Genomic DNA, 11,693 nt, shown 5'->3' on the forward strand with positions numbered 1-11,693 from the left:
AAGCAGCCGCATAGCACAGGGAAATCAGCTTGGTGCTTTGTGACCACCTAGAGGGGTGTGGTAGGGAGGGTGGGAGGGAGACAGAAGAGTGAGGAGATATGGGAATATATGTGTAATTATAGCTCATTCACTTTGTTATAAAGCAGAAACTAACACACTGTTGTAAAGCAATTATACTCCAATAAAGATGTTTAAAAAAAAGTTATTACAAAAAAATAAATAAATAAAATAAAAAAATACTCAGAGATGAGAAAGATGTTAATAAAATGTCAGAGAAGTCATAAAAAAGAACCAAATGAAAACAGTAAATATGAAAAATATAATAGTTGAAATAAAGAACAGAATAAATAAGAGAAATAATCCAAATGATGCAGCTGAAGAAGTAATCTGTTTGCCAGAAGATCAGACTGAATACTCTCAGAAGGTAACAGAAAGAAACAAAAAGAGAAATTATAACAATAAACTGTGGAGTTTGAAGACAAGAAATAGAAGTGCTAATATACAGTTAATAATAATATTAATATACAGAAGAAAGATGCTGGTGGTCATAGTGGGGGACAAAGGGAAGATATATTTGAAGAAATAAAGAATATTTACTTATCCCAGAGTTAAAAAAATGACAGACCTCTTATTTGAAGTAGTGCATAAGGTAAACCATCTGTATCTCAGTTTACCCACCAATAAAATGAGGATAGTAGAATGTTTCTTACTATCTTATAAAACTAATATGAGGATTAAGTGAATTAACATATGTGTAAAGCCCTTAGAATAGTGCCTTGTACATAACTGCTATTTTAGTATTAGCTATTATTATTACCTAGCTTTATTATAATTAAATTCTAGAACATCGAAGACCAAGGGAAAATGCTTCCAAAGAGAATGAACCTATCACCTAACAAGGAAAAATGTTTACATTGATATCAGACTTCTTAACACCATAATTACATGGTAGAAACAAGAGCATTATATCCAGTCCAGCCTCAAAATATTGACCAGATGGAAACCCATTTTGAAAAACTCTTGGAGAATGTACTAGAATTAAAAGATACATAAAAACACAAGGGTGCTACAAGAGATACATGAAGTAATGGTGGCCAAAAACCTAGGGGATATCTTGGTTACTTTAAAAAGCTCAGATTGAGGAAAATAAATTGTAAATACCATCAATGTTGTGTTGGAGGTGGGAGGCAGGGAGGAAGACCAAAATGATGTGAAACCTGCAAGATACTAGTATTTTATATTTAAGAAACTAATAAAGGAAATGTAAGGGGAAAACCCATAAATATAGATCTTGGATTAGTTTCAACCATCGTGAGAATAAAATAGCCAGTAAGGATTTTCATGTGTTTCTGGAAGGACTGATGCAGCTATTCTGGGAAGCACCCTGGTAGTTATTCATCAAATTATATATGCATATATACTATGGCCCAGCACTTTCATTCCTGGTCTGCACCACAGAGAAATTACTACAGGAGTCCGTTTGGGGACAAGTAGGAGGATGCAGTTGGGGTATTGTAGACCAACACTGGATGATGGATGAGTTAAGCAGAATGACAGCAAAAGCCACTCCAGCAGCAGTGCTGGCAGCCCTGAAACCAGTGCACAGTTGGGTAGTGACTTTATTGAAATGCCATGTGGCATACACAACCTGTGGCAGGACCCTTCATGAGGGCCCTACTAGGTAAAGTTTGAACCTCTAGAAGTGGCAACATAGATGGAAAGAGGAAGTCACCACTGGCCATGAACAGGATACTGACAAGACATGACGTCAACCTGTGCTTGAGTTGGGGCCATATGGTTGCAGTGAGCAATGTGTTTTTGTGGACTTTGGGCATCACACGCTTCTCAGTCTTACGTTGCTAATTGTGGATCCACAGAAGAACAAGAATAGGGAAACTGAGGGGGAAAAGACTGGTTTCATCACTAGATGGATTAAGGCAACTGTTCAAACTTGAACTATTAGAAGGGCTCTTAAATATGTATTGGAGTTTTCAAAGAGATCTAGGGTGAAGCAACACCCTTGGTTCAAACGACCTTTTTATGCACATTTTCAAACTGTTACACATGGTAAAATAGCAATTCCAAAATCTTGCAATACTGTGGAATCAATAACTTTATTGGTATAAAGCTTATCTATCACCTAGTATAAGACCTAGTGTAGTGGTGAATTGCCTGACTCTGGGAACAGATTATGTGTTCAAAGCCCAGCTCTACTGTGTACTATTTTAATGAAATAATATATGGAAAGGATCTGGTACTTACTAACTGTCAAAACAAATGTTTTCCTTATTTCCTCTATTTAATCATTAATCTGATTGAAGAGGTAAATTTTCATTTATGTGATTCATAAATCACATTTTATGACTGTGTCCAAATTGGGTAGAGTTAAAGTGTTGAAGTCATCTGATTCTCACTGCTGTTTGGGTTCAACTTAAGACCTAGATTAGTCTTTTGAGAAGAATTAGGTTGGTTAAACAGAATTTTGGATTTTATGTTGGATCAGATCTATGGATCAGATCTTTGGTCTATTATTCCATAGCGGGCTCTGAAATTCTTAGTTAATGAAAAGATATGCAAGTTACAAATAGCCATTTATGATGTGACATAAATTTGTACCATTATCCTTATATACTAATTTATAATGCTAGAGTGTGTAATTATAAAAATTATTATTGTCATTTATAACTTCTAAATATGTATTTTAGGCAAAATAAAGTACTTTTCTACTCTGTAATTTTTAATACCTTCAAATTTACACCCTTTTTGACATTAGGACTTGGAATATCATAGTTTATGATATGTACAGTGATGTTTATTGCATATTTGCTCTTTTCTCTAGCTTGAAAGGGGTATAATTGTTATTGCCAATTTAGCATGATAAACAACTTAGAAATTCAGAATGAGAAAAATGCTAGAAATTAATTATATTTGTCAAAGCATATGTAAACATTAATAAAATTTATAATGATTTGGGTGCTTAGACTTGATTTTAGATTTTTCTAATAGTAGTGGGAGACCAGACTGCTTTAAGAGTGTATGTTTTATATATACAAAGAAATGGAGGTAGGGAGTCTATCCTCTTTTTTTTTTAACTTCAATTTTGTGCATGTGTGTGAAAAAATGGAAGATATATTTGGAAAGGAAAAGAGAGAAGAGTGGGTCTAAGTTACTTTCAGTTTAGTTGATTATTTAAAAATTTGGAAAAATGTAAATAAGACCCATAATATTCTCAAAGATAAGAAAGAGGGCAGGGAAAACCAACCAGAGACTTGGTTCTGTCATAATTATGATGTGAAATTAAAATTCCATTTCTTCTGGGAAGTTTTCCCTGGTCCTCAGCTGGAAGTCATTTCTTCCACTTCTGACTTTCCAGTGCATCTCCTAAAGCACTTAAGACCTTGTCTGGTAGTGATTTATGGACACTCTCCAGGGTCTTCTGATACTATAAGATTATAAACTAATTGAGTAGAGGACTTATATCTGATTCTGCTTCAAGGTGGAAGGCAGTGGCTTCTAATGGAAGAGCATGGCGTTTAGAGTCGGCAAGAATCCAGTTTCAAGCCAAGCTCTTCTACTTCCTGTCTGACTACACATTAATTTTCCTGTGCTTTGATTTCCTCATATATAAAATGATGATAATAATACTTAGTTTATAGCATTTGGGAAAGATTTTATAAAATAATTCCTGCCATGCTCCTGTTCCTTGCATATATTCAATAAATGTTAGCTCTCTTATTTCATGTCTCTGATAAGCATTCCTTTCTTCTATGTAGGAGGCATTCCTATAAACAAGGAATGAATCAGGCATTTTGCAACTGCATCTCTCACTATTGGAAAGGCAATGTAACCATTACGTTTGACAAGTATGGCTTGTTGGATGTGATCATTAAGTGCTTTTATTCCCCCCCATGCTCCCACACTGTTATTTTAATTTGTTCAATGGGACCAGTATTTCCCCTTTTCTTGGGTAAAATTTTGGGGAAGCCCCATGACTTTTCTGATTACTTTCAGATAGTCAAGTTCTCTGCCAGTAATATATAGGTCTCATTTCATGTGATAATTAAAACTTCAAACTTCATTGGAGTTCCAGCTCCTCTTTTCAGCTCACTTCTGTTGCCTGTTAGCCATGGCCTGATGGGTCGGTGGAGGGGGAGCTGATTGGCCTCTTCCACTGACTTATGCTTCTAACTCGAAAGAGGCAAGAAAGTTATTATTTGGCTAATACTGTCACAAATTGGTACCAGAGTCACAGATTATTGCTGTTATTTTGTTATATTTATTTTCTAAGTTGGAATTTTAACTCTTAGAACAGTTTTAATGGATACTTCAGGGACCATTCCAACATAGGCCCTCCCCATTGCTGGAGATTTTCTAACTGCATTCCCTTTGATGTGAATGAGATACTTTCTCTGGCTGAATATGAGGTTCCCATTGGCCTTGGGTTATTGATGGGCCTTTCACACTTTCATTCAAATAATATATCTTGAGCCACTACTATGTGTCAGATAGTCTACTAAGTAGATCAATTAGTGAACGAAGATTTCTACCTTGGGAGCATGTATTTTAAAGGAGAAGACAGAAAAACAATAGACATAATAAGTAAATAACACAGCATGTTAGAATGTGACATATACTATGGAAACAAGAGCAGGTTAAAGGGGATCAGTAGTGCTTGGGTGGGGCTAAATTGTAATTTTGAATAAGGTGATCACTTCAGGTCTTATTGACAAAGTTGATTGCAACTCTTCCCTTTCAGGTATGCTCACCCCTTTGCAATGTGACTTTGCTGCTTCAGGAGTAGAATCTCTCTCCATCTTTTGAGTAGAGGCTTGGCCATGTGATTTGCTTTGGCTAACAGGCATTAACAATTGTGAAAAAGGCAAAGGCTTGAAAATGATTGTGCATTGGGGTTTGCCCTCTCCTTCTGCTAGGGAATCCTTTATCACCAAGTGAAGAAGCCTAGTTTTGCCTGCTGGAGGATGAGAGCCCAAGGGGAGATAGAGCTCTCAGCTTTCCAAACCATTCTAGCTAAGGTCCCAACTGAGGCTGAGGACCATCCATCTGAGGTCATTCTAGATCCAGCTCCAGCTGAGCTGGCATAGACAAGAAGATTATAGTAGCCAACCCACATAATCATGATCATTAACAAACTGCAATAGCTTTAAACTACTGAAATTCGTGGTTGGCAATACCTTACTGATACAATGATGTTTTAACAAAAATGAAGGGCATCCTTCAAGGTGGAGGTGGGTTAGCTTTCTCTGAGTACCTAGATTTGTGGATGGGGTTGGCTACTTGAATAATTTCCAGGTTCTGTTAAGGAGAAGGAAGGTGTGAATTATGTTTGGTTGGTAAGAGTGCCCACTGCTGTAGATCCCAAACAGCTACAGGAGAGGAGAATTAAACTCAGTCTGGGTGGTGGAGAGGGATAAGGAAATGAACCTATGTGGGGGTAACACTTAAAATGTAGGTTGGAATTCTAAATAACAGCTGGCCAAGACAGCTGGGAAGAAAAGGGCAATGAATCCTTACAACAGAAGTGAACAGCTTGGGCAAGGCACAGTGATCTGTGGATCATGGACTTTGGGGGAAATGCAAGTAAGTTTTCTTGTCTGAAGTAGAATTGTGCCCAGATATTTACAACATTATCTGAAGGAATTCATCAGCTTCATCTCTGGTACAAAGAAATATCCAGGAACAGGAATATTGAACTTCAAGTATAATAGCACTTCCAAGAGATTTCCTGGGAAATTAGTTGCCCAGGGAAGGTCTAGGCAAAGGCATTTGTGTGTATCAGTTTACAAGGAATATCTGATATGATATTCCCATATCTAGATATTCCCATAACTAGAACAATTTCCATTGAACCATTTCTTTAAGAAGGAATATAATGGTGAAAAACTTAAGAACTCTGGGCCCAGACCGAAAGATTTTGAATCCCAATCCTGTTACTTCTTAGCTGCTTGACTTTGGTCAGTTTATGTAAACTTTCTCATCCTCAGTTTCTTTTTCTGTGAAATGGGCATAACACACTTCCTTCCTGTTCCCCACTGCCATCCATTGCCTTATTTCCAGAGTCTAAAGTGTAATATTTCATGAACTGCTAGTGCCTAGCTGCTTGACTTGGATGCATATACTCCTTTTCACCTTTCTTATATGTAGAATGTCAGCATTCATGGGATTGCACGTCTGTTCTTGCTCTGCATAATCATACAGAGAGATTTCCTTCCCTGTAACCTCAGGATTTACATTTAAAAATTGAATTGATAGCTACTGCTCTGAAAACCATTTCCCTCATCTGTTCCTGCCTTCCAGGTTTAGAGAATTTAAATATGCATTTAACCTATTTTTAATTGGTTGAATTGCATTCTCTAAAAAGATATGCTCAAATCCTAATCCCTGGTACCTGCAGATGTGCCCTTACTTGGAAATAGGGTCTTTGCAGATGTAGTCAAGTTAAGATGAGGCCATCCTAGATTAGGGCGGGCCCTAAATGCAATGACCAGTGTTCTTAAAAGAAAGGGAGATTTGGAGACATACAAACACGCTCAGAAGAAAGAAGGCCATGTGATGACAGACGCAGAGATTGGAGTGACGCAAGGATTTCTATGGCCCTCTGTGCTGTGGTTGTTGCAAAAGCTATTATCAATATTCCCATCAGGAAGAAATGGATCTATGCAAGAAATTCAGTGTTTAAATACATAAATGAAGACCGTCGGCAAGGAATAACTTTTATCCCTTTATATCTTACAGCCAAAACATAGGCTTTCTGCTGCCAACATTGATATTTATCATTATCTTTTTCTTTTTTTTTTTCGGTTACAGATTTAATGAAGTCTGAAAGGCATGCGCAATCATGTTCAGAGATAGGGAGGCCCCGCCAGGCTCTCTCTCTGCACCTCGATAGAAACGATGTGGATGTGGTGTCCAGGTACCATGGCCAGGCTCAGCACACGAGGTTCCCCGGCAGAGAAGGAATTCGACGGCTTGAGGAACTCCTACGCCGAGCCCAGCATAACACTGCAGTCACGGTTGGTGAAGAGGTAGCAACCGACCAGTGTCCGCCCATCTGTCATGCGAATGCGCATGGTCTTGTTGAGCAGCGCCTCCAGCTGCTGCCTAGCGTGCGTAGCCAGCGAGTCCTCGCGCTCCCCGTCTGAGTCCCCTGCGCTGGAGCTGCTTTGACGCCGGCTGCAACAGCCATTCTCCTCTCGTAGCAGCATGATCCAGCAGCGGCCATTTGTTCCCGGGCCTCCTCCACGCCCTTCAACTTCCTAAGAACCTTCCGGGTCCGGTGGTCTGAGATCTCGCGAGCGTATCATTATCTTTTTCTTAAATTTAAAAACAATTCTATTAATGTTCCTTTCACTGTATCAGATTAGTTGTGTTGGATGAGAATAATAATGATAGCCAGATCGTCATAAGATGCCTTTATCAAGGTTTGTTTTGTTTTGTTTTCAGCAGACTTAATGAAGCAAATCAAGATTTACCAGTCCCCTGGATACTTCTTTACTCTTTAGCAAAGGGATTTGAATGAACAGTTACTGATGAAGAATGACAGAGCATTTTGGTTAGTGCACATAAAATTGTTGTTTGTTCAGGTTATAACAAATACACTTTAAATTTAATTTCAAGTTTCCTCTTTCTTTTCTCTTTGAACTTTTGCTTTGAAATTCTTCTCACGGCCAAAATGCTTTCCCAAATTGCATAGACACGCCATTGCTTCTGAGACCGAATTAGCCTCCGAGATGGGCTCACACAGCCAGCACCACCTAGGCCTGCAGGCCAATGCTAGTTTGTAGCAGTGACCAGGGAGATATCAGCTTCCTAACTGATCTCCCCCTCTTCCCAACCTAATTATTTGGAGACCTTCAAGCTTTCCAGAAATATCTGCAATTAGTCAGATGGTGTCTAGGGCTTTGTTTAAAATTACAATAGAAAATTTATCAAGACCATTTGGTCTAATCTCTCTCATCATCTTCCCTATAGATTTTTCCTCTTCTCTCTGGAGAGTTAGAAATGAGCTGTCATGATTATTATATAATTACAGAGAATAATAACAATAATAATGCTTGAAATTATTATTACACCATGAATAAGAATGATATGTAAAGATAACTCCTTGTCAGAATTAGAAAGATTTTCTTCCAGAAGCTCAAACAATGAACAGTTATTAGCTTTACAACCTCTTTTTGCTGATCGTGGTTGGAGCCCTGGTTTCGTAAACCAGGGGTCATGAGTTCATACTTCACTAGAATGTCAACCTACATCTAGTACCTAAACAAAATGACTTGCACAAAACAGTAGTTCAATAAATATTGTGCATGAGTTAATAGATAAATTAATAATAGGGAAAATTGGGGGGTAAAGATAGATTATATTTCACTATAAGTAATGTTTTTAAATTGTTTTTGGGCAGCTTATGTGTATGTAGCAAATATCTGGTTAGGCAAAGTTTAAAAAGAGAAAACACTTAGAATGTAAAACTATACCTTGAGTTTGACTTCTAGTTCTGGTATTTTTCTGTGTCCTTGAATAAGCCACACCTCTTGGAGTTTCAGTCTTCACATTGGAGTTTACACACACACACACACACACACAGAGCATTAAAGGTTTTCTTTAATCCAACTTTAAATATAAACTTGAAAGCCTCTAGTCTCCTATCCTTAGTCTTATTTCCATTCCCGTCTCCCCAGAATCAGCCACTTCATACATTTATTATGAATTCTTCCCGTCACATACAGGAATGTACACATATGTGAATGAAAAAATATAATATTGTGTGCCTACAACTTTTAAAAACTTGCACAGATGCTATCAAAGTGTATATAGTATCCTGAAACTTGCTTTCCCCCTCCTCACTGTAGTTTTCAAGATCTGTTCTTTTTCTTTTTAATATTTATTTATTTATTTTTATATTTGGCTACATTGGGTCTTAGTTGTGGCATGTGGGATCTTTTTCATTGTGTCGCAGGACTTCTCTCTAGTTGTGGCGCATGGGCTCAGTAGCTGTGGTGTGCGGGCTTAGCTGCCCCACAGCATGTGGGATCTTAGTTCTCTGACCAGGGATCGAACTGCGGATTCTTAACCACTGGACCACTGGGGAAGTCCCTTCAAGATCTGTTCTTAATAATATATACTATCTAATAGCATATATTATTTGATTCTCCAATGCATGACAAACAGCATACCTTAGTGCTTCAGAGAAAGCATAGACTCTGGAGCTACACCATCTGGGTTTGTAACCTAGCTATACCATTTATTGCTGTGGCATCTTCGGGAAGTTACTTAACCTCTCTTAACTGTCTCAGTTTTCTCATCTACAAAATAGGGATTATAATAGTGCCTAGATCATGGAGTTGCTATGTGAATCAAATAATTTACCAATCCTTCAGTATAGTGCCAGCACATAGGAGGATCAATATATGTGCTTTCTAAATGAAAGAAAACAACTGATGAGCGTTTTGTTTTCCATTTTTTACTATTACTAACAACGTTCCAAAGAATGTTTCATGTATATATTCTAGTTCTTTTGTGGGAGTGTTTCCTCAATAGTGTATTAGATATGGAATTGTTAGCTTATAGGGTTTATATGTTTCCAATCTTATTAGATTATCTTGAATTGCTCTCCATAGTGATTGTACTAATTTATGTTCCTACCATTGTTTAAGAATTTCCATTTTTTCCCAACTGAGTATATTCCCAACTGAGTATTTTGCCCAACTGAGTATTATCAAACCTCTCAAATTTTGCCAATCTGATTCATGTGAAATGGATTTTATTTTTGTTATTATTTATTTCCTTGATGGTAGGTAAGGATAAACATCTTTTCAAATGTCTTTTGGACATTCTGAGTTCTTCTTTTGTGGATTGTGAATTCTGCTTTGCTTGGCATAGGAATCCAAGTTTATTGTTTCCCTATAGGAAACATGCATTATTCCCAAATAACTTCTTGAATCAATCCCATTGATGCGTAATGACACCTCAATTATATAACAAATTTCCATAAGTGCACCCATATTTGTTCTGGCTCACCATTCTGTTTCCTTTACTAATTCTCTCATCAATATTACCTTCAAATTACAATAGCTTGAGAAAGATCTTGATGTCTGGTGGGACATTTTGCCTCTTTTATTTTCAGATCTGCCTTAGAAATACAGTGTCTGTGACTCTTCCATGTAGATTTGAAGATCAGTTTATATAGGTCCATAGGGATAACTTGTTGGGAAGTTGTCTGAAGTCCCATTTAACACTTGATTAATTTTGGGGAAATATAGATTTTTATGATATTTGTGATTCCTTCTGAATTACTCTCCATTTATTTAGTTATCTCTTTATGTCCTCAAAGAGCATTTTGTAAGTTTCTCCTGAGGAATAAATCAGAGTGCATGTGAACACACAAAATGAAAAAAGGTATGTATATTTAAGTATTGTAATTTTAAAGGAACTGTGTATAATGACAATACACAGGAAAATCCTCAATATCTGATTTTATCCAAATACATTTCCCTTTGTCTTCAATGAAACTTTTATCAACTCTTTGCCTAAATAGTAATAATATTGAATCTTACTTTTTTCCTGTTTTATTTTTCCAGCCCATATCATAATAGAAAAGTTATGAATAGTGAATTATACAGAAGTGAGCATTCAGTAAAGAAAAAAGTAGGACATGTAAGCACCTTGAAAAATCATATCCCTCCAAACCAGGACTCAATCATAAAGTTTTTGAGAGGGATAATTTAAACAAAATGATTGAACAAATGTCCACTCTACATATTTACTTCATTTTCTCTAACTCTTATGTTTGTTGATCTTTCCTTCTCATATCTTATGGATTTTTTCATTTGTGAAGAATTATGTTTGAAATTTTGGAAGACAGGTAAGAATTCAAAAGCACAGGTCTTGCCTAAATTGGAAGCTATCACTATTAGTTAAATGGCATAAGGACAATGAAAAAGAACATCTCTTTTAATGACTAATATTGTAGGTTTCATAAAATCTTATGGGTTTTTTTTTTTTTCTGGTTTCACCTGTCACTTCCTATCATTGCAAGTTCTATTCCCTCCTTCAGGATTGACACTCTTTTAGGGACTGAATGCTTGTGTTCCTTCCAAGTTCATATGTTGAAGCCCTAATCATTGCTCTCGCTTGACCTACCGCCCCCCACCCCACACACTATGTGATGGCATTAGGAAGTGCAGCCTCTGGGAGGTAATTATGTTTAGATGAAGTCATGAGGGTGGGGTCTTCATGATGGAATTAGTGCCCTTATAAGAAGAGACCAGAATTCTCCCCCACCCCTAACCTCCTCCCCCACCAGGTGAGGGCACAGCAAGAAAGCAGCCATCTGCAAGCCAGGCAGAGGACCCTCACTAGAACCTCACCATGCTGGCATCCTGACCTCGAACTTCTAAGGATCCAAAACTGTGAGAAATCTGTGTCTGCTGATTAAGCCACTCAGTCTTTGGTATTTTGTTATAGCCGCCTGAGCTAAGACATTCTCCCATCTTTTGATATCAAGCCAACCTTCAGTGCCTAATTCAAGCATCATCTTTCTTTATGTGTATGTATAAGTGTGTGTCTACAAATTGGGCAGGCTCTATTTTTAAACACAAGTTTCACAAGAATGAATTTTCCCTGTAAAAGTTGTGAGAAATATAAAAAGTAAAATATGGCACTAACCCTTTCTGCCC

General features: G+C 37.3%; 1 pseudogene; it reads right to left on the bottom strand.

Annotated features, from left to right (window-relative positions):
- Positions 1 to 6,794: 6,794 nt before the first annotated feature.
- LOC132424046 (N-alpha-acetyltransferase 38, NatC auxiliary subunit pseudogene) lies at positions 6,795 to 7,485 on the bottom strand (annotated as a pseudogene).
- Between the last annotated feature and the right edge of the window lie 4,208 nt (positions 7,486 to 11,693).

This window comes from Delphinus delphis, chromosome 4, assembly GCF_949987515.2.
Source record: "Delphinus delphis chromosome 4, mDelDel1.2, whole genome shotgun sequence".
NCBI classification, from domain to species: Eukaryota; Metazoa; Chordata; class Mammalia; order Artiodactyla; family Delphinidae; genus Delphinus; species Delphinus delphis.